This window comes from Tachysurus vachellii, chromosome 5 (assembly GCF_030014155.1).
Source record: "Tachysurus vachellii isolate PV-2020 chromosome 5, HZAU_Pvac_v1, whole genome shotgun sequence".
In the NCBI taxonomy this organism is placed as follows: Eukaryota; Metazoa; Chordata; class Actinopteri; order Siluriformes; family Bagridae; genus Tachysurus; species Tachysurus vachellii.
This window is the reverse complement of record NC_083464.1, coordinates 11,953,144-11,973,870: the sequence shown is the minus strand read 5'-3', so window position 1 is coordinate 11,973,870 and position 20,727 is coordinate 11,953,144.

Here is a 20,727-nt window from a genome sequence, read left to right as displayed (position 1 = left end):
TAACTCCTATAGTTTGTGTAAATAAAAATGAAGGATCTTTGCAGTTTGGTGTGACTTATTGAAAGCTTAATGAACTGACAAAGAAAATACTGATAGAAAAAATACTGCTACATTGGGCTTATATGAATTTGAATGGAAGCCTTTGGGCTCTCTAATACTACAGCTATCCTTTAGTAGTTGATGCTTCTGTAAATTATTCCTTTTTGATTTGTATACACAATATTGTTGTTTATTAAAAGGTTTTCCCTCCCATTTGTCAAACTTATAGCTGGTGTTCTAGAATATGTGTAAGCATGACCTGAAGCTTCACAACTGCAAACTGTTTCTAGAATGTATTCAATATATAGGACATGTGGTGAGGATGTTTGGATAGCCACTGACCCAGAAAAAAACTGCAGTACTAGGGATGTGTCCCTGCCCAAAGTCTGTGCAGGAAATCAGATTCTTTTTAGGTTTTTGGGCTATAGACATAGGCATTTTATCTTAGCTTCTGCCAAGACAGCAGTTCCCCTTCAGGGTCTCCTGTGTGCTAGAACTGCAGTCTTTCCATTGGTTGGCTGAGTGTGAGGTTGTCCAAGGCAGATTAAAGAATTGCTTGTTGTATGCCCCAATACTCACATTTGCTGAGTTTTAATTTGCATTTCACTAAACCATAGGACTGTTTACAGTGCCTTGCAAAAGTATTCATACCCACTGTAGTTTGTGGAGCTTTTGTCATGTTATAACCACAAACAAAAATGTATTTTATTGGGATTTTACGTAATAGACTAACACAAAGTGGCACGTAATTGAGAAGTGAAAGGAAAATGATGAATGGTGTACAAACTTTTTTTTTACAAATAAATATCTGAAAAGTGTGGCATGCATTGTACAGTATTCAGCCTTTTTTACTGTGATACCCCTAACTAAAATCCAGTGAAACCTTATTCCTTATTACCTAAATAGTAAATACAGTACAGTTCAGCTGTGTAATTTAATTTCAGTATACTGTAAATACAGCTTTCTGTGAAGCCCTCAGAGGTTTGTTAGAGAATTTTTGTGAACAATCAGCATCATGAAGCCCAAGGAACATACCAGACAGGTCAGGAATAAAGTTGTGGAGAATTTTAAAGCAGGGTTAGGTTATAAAACAATATCCCAAGCCTTAAACATCTCATGGAGCACAAATGGAAAGAGTATGACACTGCAAACCTACCAAGACATGGCCGTCCACCTAAATTGACAGGCTGGGCAAGGAGAGCATTAATCAAAGAAGCAGCCAAGTTGCCCATGGTAACTCTAGAGAGCTGCAGAGATCCACAGCTCATTTGGGAGGATCTGTCCATAGGACAACTATTAGTTAAACAATACACAAATCTGGCCTTCATGGAAGAGTGGCAAAAAGAAAGCCATTGTTGAAAGAAAGCCATAAGAAATCCCATTTGCCTTTTGTGACAAGCCATGTGGGGGACACAGCAAACATGTGGAAAAAGATGCTCTGGAAAAATGCAAAACACTATGTGTGGCAAAAGCTTAATATTCATGCATCATGTTGTAGGGATTCTTTTGTTCAGCAGGGACAGGAAAGCTGGGTATGAATACTTTTGCAACCTCCCAACAGCAACAGCATCTAACTGGTGACTTGCATTATTGAGAGCAATGTATCCTATGAAAAGACAGGGCAAAAGTAAAGCTATGCTACACCAATAGGCCTGTGCTACAGTTCATAGAAAGCCAATAAGGATGACTTGATTTAACAACATAATACCATGCAACCATGAACCAATTCCCTGGAGCTGTAAAGCAACAATGCTGGCAGTCATATCATTTTTAATCTTTTCTATTAAAAAGATTTTTTAATCAATAATATTTTAACTGTATCTTCATTTATTCCATTTACTAGAGAATATGATTAACATTTTCATTAATTCCAACATGGTGATCATTTAATTATTAGAAAGTGCTTAATGTAAAGGTTGAGCTGTAATACAGCGTGCCCAGTTAGTTAGTGCTCAAAAAGTGTTTAACATGTCTCATAATTTTTTTTCTGCCCCAAACTACATAATACTAGTACAGGAAGTACAGAAAAGACTGTCATGGCAATAAAAAAGAAATCTTGTTCTGTTTTCTTCATTTGCTTTCTATTTCTTCTTCTTTTAGAAATATTGAAAGTATGCCATTGTCTTCATGCCAACAGATTCAATATTTTAGTGCAGGGTATAATGCTGCCAGTAGCAAGGAATCAGTGGCATGTAAGCAGCCAAAACAATAATAAATACACTCTTGAGGGGTGGAGCTGGACTAAACCACACATGTCTGGAAGCAATAGACCAAGTACTCCCATTTGGCAGTTCAATGAGTGGTAAATTAAAGAGCTGCATGCCAGACACAAGAGAGGACAAAGGTTTGTATAGGCAACTTACATCAAACCTCATTTATCAAGCTTCAGTTCAGAATATAAACTCTTCCCCCATGTCCTCAGTGAACTAAATGTCCAGACGTTGGTTATCCATGGTGAACTCAAGCTCTATGCAATCTCTTGTACTGCTTTCCTTGTCCATGCCTTGCTCTATTAGTACACATCTTGTGACAGCTGCCAACTGTGGGGGCAAACATTTTAACATGTTTCCTCTAAGACAAATAGTCAGACAAATGTTTAAGTAAAATCAGACCTTGTACTTCTGTATCACAGCTGCTCACTTGATAAGGTACTCAGGAACTCACTAACTATATGTTTCCCACAAACATGAGCTTAGTGGACAATTGGCTAGTTTTGCTGTAGATCAATTCGAGTCCTTTAGCATCATCAGTATTTCAATTTGCAATTGTTTGATATGGAGAACCTTTTTTTTTTTTGCATCACTCAGAAATCCTTTGTCTTCCTTTTTTGTCTATAAATCCTGCTTGTGTGTCTAATGCCAATGTGACCTTTTGATACCTACAAGAGTTTGTGTATTGTATGTTCATGGCTCCAGCTCTTTGTTTAGTTTTTTTCGGTATTACTTAATGTAAATCAGCTGTGCTGTGAACACACTTTGTATTTTACTGGTGATTAGCATTTGTCAACATGTGAATGAAACAAATAGTATTAAGTAGTTCTGAAATTGGCAAAAGTGACAGGGCATCCAGGCCATTAGCGACTATAAGCCCAGCAACTTCCCCCATCAGCCACAGACTTCTCATTTCTGAAGGAGCTAAATGACTTTTATGTTTGCTACATCCGTAACAATAGAGAGATTTCCACTAAAACCAGACACTCTAAAACCCACCAGCCCCTCACACTCTCCTCCTCCGATATCCATGCTGCACTGTTAAGGATCAACTCACGCAAGGCTGCCTGACCAGATGGCATCTCTGGGCGTGTGCTTAGAGCATGTACAGAACAGCTTGCAGGGGTTTTTAGGGACATCTTCAACCTGTCCCTTGCCCTAGCTCCCTTGCCAAAGTGCTTCAAATCCACCTCCACTGTCCCAGTTCCAAAACATTCCAACTCAATGTGTCTGAATGACTACCGCCCAGTAGCACTCACAACCAATATCATGAAGCGCTTTGAGTGACTGGTCCTGGCACATCTAAAGAACTGCCTTCCACCTACATTGGTCCCACATCAGTTTGCTTACTGGAGCAATAGGAGCACAGATGATGCAGTCTCCTTAGTGCTTCAACTCTGTGCTCACACATCTGGACAATAATAACGCATATGCACGAATGCTGTTTGTGGACTTTAGCTCAGCATTTAATACCGTCATCCCTTCGAGGCTAATCACTAGACATTGAGGATTTCCAAAGGAAGCGCTGTCTGTGCCGAGCTTGCAGCATTCTTAAAGACTCCTCTCACTCTGCCCATAGATTGTTTCTCCCCCTTCCCTTCGGTAAACACTTCAGAAGCCTCCAGACAAAAACCAGTAGACTGAGAAACAGCTTTTACCCTAGGACTGTATCCTTACTGAACTCTGCCTCCCGGAGACCACCCCCTCACATACACCCCTGCCCCGCCCACCAACCCCTATATATTATGTCAATAGCACCGGTATATTGATCTATATAATATATAAGATCCTATATATCATGTCTATAGTACTCCATCTGTATATCTTGTCTAAAGCATATTCATCTGTATACCATATGTAAAAAAATCTGTTACATTTTGCAGGAACCCCATGTTTGATGATCTTGGAATGAGCTAACATGTCTCATGTTATGTGATTAGGTTTACTACTTATTTACAGCTGTACCTCAAACATTCAAAATGATCAATTGAAACCAATTTAAACTGCAAATGACCAATCATTTCCACAATGAGAATTTTAATAGGAGAGCCTCTTGTACACATCCTGTTACCTGTGGTTCAGAAAATGGATCAAAGAATTGAGCATTTGTTTCTAAGTGACTGCCAACATATGTTAATTATAATTGAAAAGACAATGACTAAAAGCAAAAGAGCCAAGCTTTGTCTGTGTGTAATTATACCCTTAATATGAAATCTAATTGACTAGCTGGCCATATAATGTCACAGAGTATGTCTATGTTCTATTATTTTAGTTATAATATGATGACAGAATGCCCCAAAATGCCTTTGATTCTTTTATCTATCAGAAATATGAGAGCACTTTTACCATTAACTAGAAGCCTTAATCAAATATTGTCCAACATTTTCCAAACTCTTGAGCTTTTTTGGTTTGTGAGTGATTCTTATTGTTGGCTTTGTAGCATTTGAGTCTCAGGAAGCATCCAAGAACCTAACCCTTGACCCAGGGAACTGTTAAAGGGCAGAAGACTGTCATCAGTGACTTTTTGTCTAATGCAAGGTTAAAATAAGTTGAAATAAATGTTAACTTCAGAGCAGAAATTCTAAAATTTAGAAAAAATAATCTCATTTGCAGCAGTATGCCAACATCCACATGTCAGATAAAGTTATTACAGAGAAAGAAGAAATTGAGAGAGAAATTGAAACTGTGAAACTTTTTCATGTTCATTCTAAACAATAATTTATATATAATTTTCTCTGTCTTTTGCTAAAGCATACATTTTACTTATAATAGAAAAAAAACATGGGTAATATTATGAGAATGTGTTGCTAGGAAATCATTTCATTATTAGCATAATAAGTGGAACTAGTGGTACCAGTAATATGTGAAATGGAAAAAAAGACAACTTCCATCCTAGTAACATATGACTTCTTATCAAATAGGCAATAATTCCAAAATAAGACCAACCATTTCAGAATGGTTATCACAGGAACATTAAAGAAAATGTATGAAACTATTAACATCTATTCATATAATCAGTGGGCAGTATGAGATCTTGATTTAGGAAGTCACGTGAAAAACAGCAAGTTCTAACATCAAATATAGGTTTTGGACTTGAAAGATATAACTTCATCCATGCCATTAGAAAGACATCTACTGTTTGTGGAAACGTGTATTATTCCACAGTGAAATGCTATTTATTTCAAAGGTCATTTCAAGTGTATAGAAATAACATTTGTGTGCAAGCCAATAGTGTTTATTTTAAAGGTTACCTTTTGTAAATTCCCCTTCTGGAAAATGCAATACTTGTTACATTTATTGGCATTGCTTTTGTAAGTTTGTAAAGCATTTCAGAGTATATCATGAAACAATGGCTTACGTTTATATTGTAATGCTGAATCTCAGTAATGAGGTAATAATTTAACAGCTAATCATTTGACTGTTATGGTATTTATTTTACTTTCTGTCTTTGAAACATTTTTCACATTTTAGAACATATGTTATAGGGGGGACAAAGCAGTTTGGGGTGTGTTGTGCAAATAGTGTGTTGTGTTATAATGTGTTGAATAGTGCAAAACAAACAACTGAGTGTTAAGCCATATTGCTCCCGGCTGTTCTGACACCATACAGCTCACACCCACAATGATACAAATCTCAGAAGCAGACAAATGACATGGAACATAATCTGATCCAATCTAGAACAGTATTATAATTACCTTTCACCTCTATCACATTTCAGCTTTTATGGTGTGATGGAAATTTTTACTAAGAATCTGTTTGTGAAGTTCTGACATTCTGTGAGCAGGACTATAAGTTTTAAGGTTTTGACTAGAAATTGTTATTACTAGAGATTGTTTACATAAAATATTAGAGGGTCACAATGAGCTGGAGACGAGTTGGCTCAAACAACTCTAGGCAGACTGGTAAGGGTAAGATTATCCTGATTAGGAGATGATCAGTTGTTGTCCATCTAGCCAATGTCAGATGATATTTTCCTTTCTTCAGATTCTGTGTTTGAATCATGTTTATAAAAACTCAGTGTAACAAATTATCGGGGCCCTTCGTCGCTCATGCTACACGAGGAGTGTTGGGTTAACAGCAGTACAAATAAATCATGAACCTTTTTACTCTTGACCGTGCCTACTGTACCAGTGTGACATCTCTCAAAACTCAAAACTTCCACAACAATGGAAACAACATTATGCTTATATTTTGTATTGTTTCAGGATTTTACATGTCCCTGTGCACTTTTCCCCATGTCTTTGGAAGATATGTTGTGTTGCCATAATGTGTGGTTATTTGTGCATTATTGTTTATCCTAAAATAACAAACCTGGTGTAGTTCCCTTTCGAGGGAACTCCATACTGCGTCAAGTTTGATGCTATGGAAATTTCAATTCCCATGCCGCCCCACACCCTGTCGATGACTGTGCCAGAGGCCATGAGAGAGCATGAGCAGCCTGGGAATAGATCATCACTAGCCTAAGTTATAGAACCTGATAAGGGTGTGTGGAGAGGATCAGCTTGCCTCAACACAAATTTCTGGCCGGGGCACTGGACAAGGCTATACGGCTCATAAGCCTCTGTAATTGCCTCTACTACCCAGTGTGCGAGGCACTGCTTGGAGCCAGGATTGCCCCTGTTCCTGCACCCAAAACAGACAAACATGGAGGAGGACTTATGCCACAAGCTCGAGCGGTGGACATAAATTCTCAAAGCCCTTACTTTGCAAAGCAAGTGCAGCCTTCCCTCTTTCGCTGACTCATGGGCCGTAGGACAGTGGGCCTGCAGGATGACTGGACAACCAGCCATCCTGTGAACCTTTGGGACATATCCCGCCCTGGTGACCAGGATAGCCTTGGACATGCCAGGGGCAAATTCTAGGCAGGAGGGGCCACTGACATACCTGCAGCTCTCCCACTCTCAACCAAACTTGAGTGGGCCAATGAGGAGCCACTAAAAAAAGATGGACTTGATCGTTGCACACTCTGCTGAGGACTTCCAGGAGAAAAGTTACCCGGGGAAAGATGTACAGGCAGAGCCACATCTGTACCAGGGTTGAGAAAATGAATACCATAGTGGACAGTGGGCCGACACCTTGGAGGCGAACAAATCTTCTTCCACCCAGCCACAGTGGGTGAAAGTGTTTCAATGCGAGAAACAGTCATCATCTACAGGCAGTTTGTGTCCCGAGAGACACTTACCAGTATAGTAAGTATGTAGTAAGTTTTGATTTTTTTTTAGAATTCAATTCTTGGAGTATATTTGTTGTGAGTGTACATTTTTTATGATACAGACATTTTAAGCTCTTCAATACATGTACTGCATATAACTGAGTGTATGCCTGCCATCACTGCTGAATCAATCAGCTTGAATTAAAGTCATGCAACAGAACTGATTGGACTTTATTCACTCTACTCTGAGGTCATTAGTCACTGATTATTGTTGATCTTCTTGTTAAAATGTGTGATTATGTAATAGGAAAAATACTAAAATCTGATTAGTAAATTCCAAGTAGTTAGATTTTAAATTATATAATTAGTAGGTATACAGTATAACTATTTCAAGTCACTGGAATGTAAGGCCCATGACACAGTTTCAATAAGAGCAGTGTCCCAGTCTATCTGATGGTCTAAAGCATTTGTCTTGTAACAGTCAGGATTCCTTTGATGCTGGTAAAGTGGCCTGTGCCCTGTAAAGAAAACAGCAGGCATTTCTCAAAAATATCTATCATCTGTCACCTGGCTGAAGACAACCTATTGGTATTTCAGATATGCTACAGTGAACAAAGTCCTCTCTTGGGAAACTCTGGTCACCCACTGATCAGAATTCACATGTCTATGGAGTGTATTTAAAGAACAACACTGAAAGGCTCAACAGAAACCAATAGATTGAGCAGGTACTCAATAGCTTGGTCTAAAATGGAAAGAAAATAATCTGAGTATTATATTGTATTTCACCACATATGGTTAAAGTTAAATAGTTTCTGTAGAAAACGGAAAAAGTGAGAGCAATAATGGTTGATCATGGTAAGGTTTGTACCTAGATATTTGCACAGTGTAATGTTTGCCCTTTCAGCTCGGTTTGTATTATCTGTATTTCATAGGTCATAAGAACAAAGAAATATTGTGCTGCTTGACCTTAATTTTATTATTCAGTCCAACAATTAAGTATGTTATGTAATAAATATAGGTGCATATATTAATCATATAGTTTGGGCATTTTTTTAGAAACAGATTGCACAATGCAGGAAATATATTTGTACAATTAAAAAACACTGGAGAATTATACAGCCTTAGGCATCTTTGATTATGGCCCTGCACTGAGAAGGGGGTTCTAAATAATGGGCAGTTGTGGGGTGGGGGAGTCTGTGCACTCTGATGTTGACCTCATCTAAGCCAATGCACAACAACTAACTAAAGGTCAGACTCACCAAATCCTTACAGATTTGACAGTGATTTTTTTGACTCCTGGAACAAGTCCCAAAAGCACAGCATTACGCAGGAAATCTTAAAGGTTATTCTATGAGGTGTAGGTCAAGTAATGGAAGTTCAAAAAGTTAAATGTCAATTCTCTTTTTTCCCTTGGTTCATTACTAATTGTACATTAGGCAAAGGTTATGGGTTTATTATCATCACTCTTTGTATGTTCTTTGTTTTTGGTAATGCCTAATGAGCAACAATGGCAAGGAAACATGTTTTTTCTTTTTGAAAATAATAAGACAGAGAAAATGATCTTAATATTTATTGTTGTACCATTTTATATTAACACACACACACACACAGATATATATATACTGTAAGTACTGCGATCATTTACAATGATTAAGGCCATCATTGGTAAAGTTCAAAGAAATATATATGAAAAATATGTGGTTTACAAAAAAGTGTGTGTGTATGTGTGGCAATTCTAACTTTTTGTTAAATAAAAACTTATTTTAAGTCTGTTTAGTCTTAACTGTGTAAAAAGTTAATGGGTTTGAATGCATTCATTTAAACCTGTCATACACTGCTGCCAGGGCTGAAAATTAAATTGTTATAGATTTAAAATCTTTTAAAACTTTTTAATAAGCATTTTCATGCTTAGTGTCCTTATCAGGCATTAAAACAGATCAATTTCATAACTGGTGTACTGTAAGCATGCAAGAGCACTTCAGATAGCCACTGTCACACTGGGGAACAGTTCTCTTCATAGATTAATCCCGATTTTCAGACACATTGTAGGCAGCATGTGGGTTGTGAGAGTGTCCCACATCAGTAAGTTTAGGTTTAACAAATGTTGTCTCAATATGTCTAAAGCCTTGCTTGTGTACTTATACTTTTCTCATATAGTCCATTTTGAAGTTGTTGGATAGGTACTGTATGTGCCACAGCAAAATGGACATCACTTCATTTTCTAATCAAATACTAACTGTCAAAATGTCCATGGTGATCCTACACTGGTGATCCTGTCTCATCAAAACAGAGAAATGTGCTTATACAAATGAGAATGGACAAAATTTTTAAATGTTTAAATTGCCTAATTAAAAAAGTGATTTTTTTTTAACAGGATACACCAATTAAAGGGTGATCATTTTAGCACTGTACTGTATGAGCCAAGAGATCAGTCCAGTAAAAAGATGAGTGAAGATGAGCTTTCACATCATGTGATGACAGGTATATGTAGATGATGCTGATAGTCACAGCAAAAACTCCTTGCCCATTGTAAAATTCTTGTTGAACATGTAACTAATGTGAATTTTTCAGAAAGCAGACAGGGTTACAAATGTATAGATAGGTGGGATGTTTGCTTGCTATAACCTGTCAGCATATGATACTATTAAATCCTGTTAAGAGAATATTGATTTTATTAAAAATGATTTGCTAGTAGAAGTGTGTTGATGTTGCCTTTCAGGGGGATTGAAAATTAAATTTCTCCATTTTTACTTTTAAGAGTTATCAGAGTTTAAATTGATGTTGCCCATTATTGATATACAGACTAGAAGACAGAAATGACACTTAAGGAAAATGTGTAGATTGAATTATGATGCATTGTAGAGTATGTCAAAATTTCACAATGTGAAGGGTTTTTCCAGGCCACCAAACAGATACAGTTTATGTAATAAATGTCTGTTCTGATGTGTTTGGCCACAGGCAAAAGATTTTGACCAGATTCATCTTTCAAGGAGAGTAAATTCTTTATCCCTGGACTATAAACTGCAGAAACCAGAGACCTGAAAATCAGCTGATCACTTATTGAATTACGCTTTAAGTTGGGCTAACAAAATTCCCAAAACTGGACAAGGAGAGGCCATGAAATTTGAACAATGTGTGATCAGGTTTAAATTCCTTGTCTCCAGTCACCTCCACCTGTCCATCATCCAGCATGTTCCTTCCCCTTACAAAGTCATAGAAAGAGAATTTACAAAGATGCAGTGTGCTTTAAGGAAAATTTTAACCTAATTAACTTACACAAGATTTAATTACAAGCCGTCTTGTTCAATTGTTTTCCTTGCTCTCTCCTGCTGAACACTGCATTGAGAGCAGAGTGGTGAAGCGTGGAAGAACATGTCTTGTGTGCGACTGAAGCAATATTCCTTGATGGATGGCCTGTAAGTGTTCTTGCAGCTCTGTCCTAGTTTGATGGAGCTGGAGCTTTAGCAGTGGCAACAGTGACCCCATCCTCAATCTCTGCATTTATATTATCTCTCAAATTCCATTCAGGATTTACTGACAGTTTATACACCTTTTTTTCTTGACATGGATTATAGGGGAATAGGTGCAAATCACATTAAAATGCAAAGTTTAGATTGATTTAGCTTCTGTTGCTGATCCTCTTATAGACTGCCAGATAAAGTGAGGAATTTCTGGTACCATTACACCATGTTCATTGGGTCCATTGAATTAATTTGCTCTTTTCTACTTAGTCAATTATTAATATTTATAGATATGATGGTAAAACTCAAAGCATGCTCATATACTCATTAAATTCTGTGAATTGGAAAATGTGAAGTTGGCCAAAACTTTGAACAATAAACAGAAGTGAGTCTGAATTTGTTTAAGCTTTCATCTCACTGAAGACACAAGCAGCACATTCAGAAAATATTCAGACCTCATTCACTTTTGTTACGTTGCAGCCTGATACTACAATCGTTCAAATACTTTTTTATCATTAATCTACATTCAGTACCCCATAATGCAAAAGTAAAAACAGAATTTTAGACATGTCTAAATTTATTAAAAAGAAAAAGTTGAAATATCACATGCACATACGTATTCAGACCCTCTACTCAGTACTGAATTGAAGCAACTTTGGCAGCAATTACAGCCTTGAGTCTTTTTGGGTATGAGCAAACAAGTTGGCATACCTGGATTAGGGGATTTTCTGCCATTCTTCTTTGCAAATCTTCTCAAGCTTGGTCACATTGGATGGAAACTGTGGGTGTACAGACATTCAAGTCTCTCCAGAAATATATAATAGGGTTCTGTCCTGCCGAGCCACTCTGAGACATGTTGTCCCTAATCCACTTCTGTGTTGTCTTAGCTGTGTGCTTAGAGTCATTGTCATGTTGGAAGGTGAACCTTTGGTCTGAGGTCCTGAATGCTGAGGAACAGGTTTTTTATTGAGGATATCTCTGTACTTTAGTCAGGGTTTAGGGAAAGCTGAATGGATCAGTCTCCCAGTCCCTGCTGCCTAGAAACACCCCCACAGAATGATGCTGTCATCACCATGCTTCACTGTAGGGATGGTATTGGGCAGGTGATGAGCGGTGCGTGGTTTCCTCCAGACATAATGTTTAGAATCAAGGCCAAACAGTTCAATCTTGGTTTCATCAGACCAGAGAATCTTGTCTGGGAGTTCTTCAGGTGCTTTTTTCAAACTCCCAGCTGGCTTTCATGTGTTTTGCACTAAGGAGAGTCTTCTATCTAGCCACTCTGCTCTAAAGCCCAGATCATTTGAGGGCTGCCGTGATAGTTGTTCTAGAACTTTGTCCCATATTCACACAGGCTCTCTGAATTTCAGCCAGAGTGACCACCAGGTTCTTGGTCACCACTCTTAGCCCTTTCTCCCCGATTGCCCAGTATGACTGGGTGATCAGCTCAGTCATTGTTGTGCCAAACTTGATCCATTTAAGAACAATGGAGGGCACTATGCTCTTGGGAATCCTCAGTGCAGCAAGAATTTTTTGGAGCCTTCCCCAACAATTCTGTCTCTGAGCTCCCAGGCAGTTCCTTCGATCTCATGACTTGGTTTTTGCTCTGATATTCTTTGTTATGTGAGGTCTTCTATAGAGAGGTGTGTACCTTTACAAATAATGTCAAATCAGTTTAATTTACCAAAGGTGGACTCAAATCAAGATGCGGAATCATCTCTGCAATGATTAAGAGAAATAGGAGGCACCTGAGCTCAATTTCAAGTATTGTTGCAAAGTGTCAGAACAAATATTTCAGTATTCAGATATTCAGTAAAGTGCTTTGAAATCTGTCAATACATCAACAATGGTTCAACACTTGCCAAATGTGGGTTATGTGTGAATGTTACAACCCAGTCTAGGGTTGGGCTGCACAGCGTTATAGCTCGGGATTCAGTGATTGGATACCTTTATAAATACCAAAAGAAACAGCACAAAGTAGGATTTCTAGTTAAGTGTATTTACAGACATAAATGATATATACAGCCAACAGTACACAGGCGTCTCTTCAAGGTGGGCCCAGGCCAAAATAATAAACAAAAAGGTCTAATAGTGAGATAACTATCCTTACCTTAAAGCAAAGAAAAGAAAAATACAGTGGATCTTCCCTAACTCCCTACCTCAACACACAGGGGAAAAAGGAACCCACTCCCAAAGAAAAAAAGGCAGCCACACCCCTACTGCCAGTGAAACACACATTATATATATATATATATATACATATACACACACACACATACATACATATATATATATACATATACACACATACATGTAACACAGCAACAAATCCATGGGTAAACCAAGCTCAGAGTCAAAAAAACAGGCAGAAGTCAATACCAGAACAAGAAAAAAATCACAATAATCCAACACAACACAACACAACACAACACAACACAACACAACACAACACAACACAACACAACACAACACAACACAACACAACACAACACAACACAACACAACACAACACAACTAACACCCTCCTCCTTCTTCTTCTGCTTGCTCTTTATATAGTCAATTAGTGATGATGTCATCAACATGGGGGCAGGATCAGGGCAGGCTAGGGCAGGCTGGAAACTCTGGCCTGGAATCAACCTGCACACAGACATGTACAATAACAGAATACAATACCCTATTTTCACGGGTTGTAACAGTGAATCACATTTTTACTTTCATTAACAGAGTATCAATAACATCGATAAAATAATGTCTTGTTTGTCTTGTCCGGAACTGTTTGCACCAGGTTGCGCTGATGCACTTCATGTGGCTAAAACTACTTCTCTGTCTACTTCTCTGTCCTTAGCTTTGTCTTTGTTTTATGTACAGTAGCACCCTGGTTCTGGAGAAAGGTTGTCTCATTTCACTGTGTACTGCAACAGCTATATATGGTTGAAATGACAATAAAAGCTTCTTGACTTGACTTGACTTGATAATATTAATATAGAGGATATACTGCAATCACATCTATCTTCTAGGGGGGGCACGGTGGCTTAGTGGTTAGCACGTTCGCCTCACACCTCCAGGGTTGGGGGTTCGATTCCCGCCTCCGCCTTGTGTGTGTGGAGTTTGCATGTTCTCCCCGTGCCTCAGGGGTTTCCTCCGGGTACTCCGGTTTCCTCCCCCGGTCCAAAGACATGCATGGTAGGTTGTTTGGCATCTCTGGAAAATTGTCCGTAGTGAGTGAATGAGAGTGTGTGTGTGCCCTGCAATGGGTTGGCACTCCGTCCAGGGTGGATCCTGCCTTGATGCCCAAAGATGCCTGAGATAGGCACAGGCTCCCCGTGACCCGAGGTAGTTCGGATAAGCGGTAGAAAATGAGTGAGAGTGAGTGAGTGCGTAGAAGGAAGTTGAGTGAGTTACTTTGAATGATTCTCATCCACAATTGGGTTGTAACAACAAAAATGCTGAGGTTGATGCAAATGCAGCTTGGGCAATGATGGCAATTTATAGACAATTCCAAAAAGTGAAGCAATTTCAAAATCAAAACAGCAACTGGCCAGGAGATCAGAAAACTGTATGTTGTTGAAAAATCAAAAAACTGTCCGAATCAAAAGAATATAAAAACATTAAAAAACCTTAATCGTTAAGATGGGGGGCACGTTGGCTTAGTGGTTAGCACGTTCGCCTCACACCTCCAGGGTCTGGGTTCGATTCCCGCCTCCACCTTGTGTGTGTGGAGTTTGCATGTTCTCCCCGTGCCTCTGGGTACTCCGGTTTCCTCCCCCGGTCCAAAGACATGCATGGTAGGTTGATTGGCATCTCTGGAAAATTGTCCCTAGTGTGTGTGCCCTGCGATGGGTTGGCACTCCGTCCAGGGTGTATCCTGCCTTGATGCCCGATGACGCCTGAGATAGGCACAGGCTCCCCGTGACCCGAGGTAGTTCGGATAACCGGTAGAAGATGAATGAATGAATGAATGAACATCTACCTTCTCTTTTTCTTGGAGAAAGAGGGGAGCTCAGTTGCTGCTTTCATACTTTCCATATTCACATGGCCCTGGTGCATGCTGTAGAAGGAAAGAGAAACAAGCACACAAGAGGGATTTAATGGGTTTTGACGCCTTAGGCAGATTGTTCTGTTTGTAAAAAGGTGAACTGTTTGTTTGTGAGTGATATACATGCAGCCCTCCAGGAGAAGAAATGTCAAACACTAAAACTGTTTGAAGGCCTGAACCCTTACTTCAGTCTAGTCTATTCTGTATTGTTTTAGCCCAAAAAGGTTAAATTCATTTAAAGTTTTACACGTTCCTTGATAATAATTTGCACAAGATCACCTTAGCCAGACAACTGTGCTTCTATTTCATGTTTTTAGTGTTTTGTTCCTGTAATTGCACTGGATTAGGCCATAGACATTTATAATATATTAAAGTATTAGGAATGTGAATATGTCCAGGTACAATGTTTACTCTGATTAAGAGATTTGAATTATAATGTTTATATTAATAAACTTGTTTTAATTAATTGTTTCTTTCTTTCTAATTGCAGCTAATTCACAGGGATTATGTTACTAAACACAAAATCTAGACCCTATAATGAATTTAAATTCATTATTAAAATGTGTTGGTAATTAACAAAGAAAAACTCATTGATATGGTGAAGTTATCTACAGTATAAGGAGACATTTATTTAGCATTTATGGAAGGAGTCTTCAATGTTGGTGCTTTGTAACAGAGGTGTAGTGTTTAGGATGGAGAACTGCATTTTTATTGTTATTAGCTAGTTTCTTGGCAAATTAAAGATTACCAGGGCAGTAATTTCTAAACTACTAGAATTGTCCTCAGTGCTTATAGCCAAGTACTAACGGCGAAGTCCCTTGTTACCTCAAGCTCCAGAGCAACCTGGTTCTGGTTTCTGTTCCTTTGGCTGTTTCCTAGGACTTGTATTTTTAATTTGCTATTTTGTCCTGTTTGCTTATTGCCTGACACTTTTCCATTTTAGGCTTTGAACTTCTGTAATTAAATGCCCATTGTTATTAAACTTCCTTTGCATCTGTAACTACATTTGTTTTTACTTTAGCAACCCTGACCACCTCATTTAGGTTATATCAACTGCCTACCAAGCCCGGCTACCGAAATAAGCTAAGCTAACTCTAACCCCCTCTGTGAAACATTGAGTTTGTACCTTTTCATGGATGTAGCACTACAGCCCTCGGATCTCTTGGTAGCAATGTTACTGTCATGGCATTCTCTTACTGCAGTTCTTTATGGTCTTAACAATGATCACCACACAACCATACCAGGGCCTATAGGAAGTCTTCAATAAAACCAATACCAGCATACCTCCACACTGATTGTTTAATGGTGCTACTCCCCAGTAGATGGATAAACCCATTTTCACTCACAAAACATAAAGCAGTGGACACATCTAGCCCATGTCTCATGCATGACCTGTTTATTTTCTTTGTGAAGAAGTAGGAGGGGTCTCAGACCCTATATTGACTATCATGTATTCAACCCAATAAGTGTCCAAAGCAAATACTGTATTTCTAACATCTGACCCAGTTCAGATGTGTCCAATGCAAATACTGAGTACAACATACTACAGTAGCTGAACTGTGAGCTCTATCTCATGAAATTAAAACACAACTCCATAGCCACAGACCACCTATGAATGCAGTGCATTTTCCATCTCCTCGTGTAAGAGTACTAGTGGCCCAACATGCTTGGGGATGTGCACCCTTCTCACCCATCCTGTTCTGTTTTTGAACCCAAGCTAAAGATCTCCAAACTATTTCCCATACCACAGAGACACTGGTCACCCAATTCAGTAAACATCATTTATGATCTCCTGGAATCCCTTGGCCAAACTGCTATCCTGGTTGTCACTACATCTTAATTCCCCCACCTATCTTAACTACAGATTTCACCACAGCTGAATTCCTCCTTTACCACATGTTCAGGTATTAAGATCCAAAGGGCATAATCAGGAACAGAAGCATTCAATTTACCTCTTGAATTTGGGACAGTTTTATGAACAAATTGGGAGTACCCGTCATGTTCCCAGAATCTGTGGTTTACAGGCACAGCCACCATGGTCTAAAATCCCCAGAACACTCTGCTGGCATGTTCACAATCTTTTAAGCTCTTATCATTCACATCTGCTCCATATACACTCATCCTATATAAATAGAATTGGACTTTCAAACTATTTCAAAGTGTCACTTAATAGTGCAAACTCGAATCTTAACAATTCATTCATTCATTCATTCATCTTCTACCGCTTATCCGAACTACCTCGGGTCACGGGGAGCCTGTGCCTATCTCAAGCGTCTTTGGGCATCAAGGCAGGATACACCCTGGACGGAGTGCCGACCAATTGCAGGGCACACACACACTCTCATTCACTCACGCAATCACACACTACGGACAATTTTCCAGAGATGCCAATCAACCTACAATGCATGTCTTTGGACCGGGGGAGGAAACCGGAGTACCCGGAGGAAACCCCCGAGGCACGGGGAGAACATGCACACACACTGAACTCCACACTGAAACATGAAACTCCACACACACAAGGCGGAGGCGGGAATCGAACCCCCAACCCTGGAGGTGTGAGGCAAACGTGCTAACCACTAAGCCACCGTGCCCCCCACTTCCTTCTACTCAAAGTGAAAATCACTTGAGTACTGATAATGATCTTAGTTGAGGGTGTGACTTTTCAGAATACCATTAGTGAACTCTATTAAGGATGAAATCACTCAGTACTGGTGCTGTTTTCTAATAAGCCTGGGAATTAAAGAGGGACAGAGTCTTTTGTTTTGAAGACCTTGCTTTACTTATATATAGACCTTCCTTTAGTTCTTTCCTTCTATTTCAGATTTTTCAATATACCTGCAGGCATCTATCATGACTACTTCATTTTATGCAGAGAGAACTCCAAACGGCATGTTGCAAAGGAGAAAATGTGTTCTGGACCAATGCCTCAAGGTGTATGTGTATGCCTCTGCCACCACTACTGTTACATAATTCTGTGATATGGCTGACAAGGGCTGAACATTCAGCCAACTATGAAATGGTCTAAAATGTATCATTGCAAGTTATATTCCTAAAGTTACAGCTATGACCAACCATGCCAAATGCAGAAATACCACACATGGGTGATGTGTGGGCACCTCTGCACACTGCAGTTTCTGTGAATACTTTCATAAACCAGGAAGCTCAGTCTTTTGGTGAACAAGATTCATATAACATGTAAGTCATGTATCTTGCCAATAAATAACAAAGCCTATGCAGGTGTCAATCTTATTGTAAAGTACTTTTAGCCCCAGAGCTTTTATTTTTTGCTGCTGATGTCATTATTTACTGTCTTTATTTACTCTCTCTTCTGTTGGAACAAACTTTGTGCATACTAGAGGTAGCCCAAAGGGAAGGTCTCTGGTATGTCATGTAAATGCTATGGACATATCTGATTATTTTTAAATTGTGTCATTTTCATTCAGAAATTTTTGTATGCCTGCTTCGAAACAACGTCTATTGTTAAATGTTCTAAACAAATAAAATTAAACTGAAATGGATTAAATTTACCAGAGAATGGAGGTTTGCATAAATAATGCTGGTTCAACCTAATATGTTAACAAACTATGTTTACTTAAAGAACATTGGCACGGATACCAATGACTCTTCATACCTTTAAAATGTCAGGTTTTGTTATCATTCAAGTTTCTTAAAGTACACTGTTATGCCATTTAACTCAAAATGCACCATCTACTTTCATTCACTTCTGCTTTATCCCGGTCACAGTTGTGGTGTGTCCAGACACAATCCTGGCACCACTGGTTTCAACATTAGCTTCAAGCATTGAGTTGTGAGAAGGCAATGCCCAGTGCACCACCACCTGCTACTTTCAACTACTGAAAATTAAGCCGTATTGAAAATTAAGATGTATTGTTGGATATTCCTACTTGTTATTGCATTAATAACTGTAAATTTAGTTTCATTAACAAAATGGCTTCTACCCTCATTATTTAGCAGCCACAAGATACTGAATCAAGGTCACTGAACTCTATGGTGTGTGTGCATGAGATGTAGACTATTTTATCATGCTTTTAATTCACTCTTTTACATTGTCTAATATATCAAACAATTTGAGTATTATTCCGAATTTTTCATTTATTCATGCACAGTAAATGGGAACAGATACTAAATGGAAATGCAGTCATGCAGCACATCATGCACACACTTTAGCACATTCATTCACACCTAAGGGCATTTTAGTGTAGCCTCTCCTCCTACATTTCTGGAAGGTGAGAGAAAATCATAGGACACAGAGGAAACCCACAGTCACTCAGAGAACATAACTCCACACAGCTCAGGATTGAACTAGGGATTCTGGAGATTTGAAATGTCAGTGTCAAAGTTAAAACTCTCTTGTGTCCAGAGACTGTGTGTTATCTCTCAATAAACAAATACTGTGACCTTGCACTTTCTGCTACTGTGTCTTCAGTCCATTCCACCTTCATCCATGTGATCATTGTTACATCACTCCTCCCTAGACCTTAATTATGAGGGTGTCAAATGCACAAGGCATTTAAGCCCATTAAGCCTTATTGAAAATAATCTACTCAGACAGTTTTGCTTGTGTACAATCTGCATACCCATAACCCTCTAGTGCTGATTGTGTTCCTACAGTCACTATTGATAATTGAATTGGGTCTTTGACCCCTGTAAGATAAATACCTATATAATTGTATGTAAGTGATGCATTGTAGACCATGTGCTCAGTAGCCACAGATATGTCATTTACCTCATTGCTTTAGCTGTAGAAGGGAAAACCTGCCAATTACATTTTAAACCTGGCAGTATGTGGCACATACTTCCACCTTATGTTCCAGGGTTTGAAACTCCCTTTTTCAGAAAAAAAAACCTGGTCACTTAACACCAGCTCCATCACCAAGAAAGCCCAGCAGCATCTCTACTTCTTACGAAGGCTGAGAAACCCCCATCTCCCTCCCCCAATTCTGACTACTTTATATAGAGGGACCACTGAGAGAATTCTGAGCAGCTGCATCACTGTCTGGTTTGGGAACTGCACCATCATGGATCGCAAGTCCCTGCAGCGGATAGTGAGCACAGCTGAGAAGATCATTGGAGTCTCTCTTTTCTCTATCATGGACATTTCCACAACATGCTGCATCTGCAAGGCCAACAGCATTGTGGATGACCCCACACATCCCTCAAACACACTCTTCACATCCTGCCGTCTGGAAAAAGGTGCCAAAGCATTCGGACCTTCATGGCCAGACTAGACTTCTCAATAACTCAAGTGAACTGTTCCGAGCACAATTCACACACACGCACATCAACTGAATAGAATGCCCTGACCTACACCAAATATACTGTACATCCATGTACACAGCACCACCCATATCAAACTGTTTACATGCTGTTTAGCACACTGATTTTGCTATCTGCACATGCTGTCTTGCACATTTCCAGTCGATTGCTGTTTTGCACAATACATTACAATACCTCATATAACTGCTGCTATTATATTAAGTTTCCATTCCAGTTTTTGTGCACATGCAATGAGCAAACAGTATGTACTCTGGCCGGCACTACTTTTGTGTATTGTCTTTTGTGTAATGTCTTGTATTGTTTGTTTGCACTGTCTTTTGTCCTGCATGTATTTTTTGTTTTTTCTTTCACAGTGTACACCAGGTTGCACAGATGCATTTTATGTGACTAGGACTAACTTACTAAGTCCTTAGCTCTGTCTTTGTATTATGTAGCACCCTGGACCTGGAGAAACCTTGTCTCATTTCACTGTGTGCTGCAACAGCTATATATGGTTTAAGTGACAATAAAAAAGCTTCTTCATCTCTTCTTATT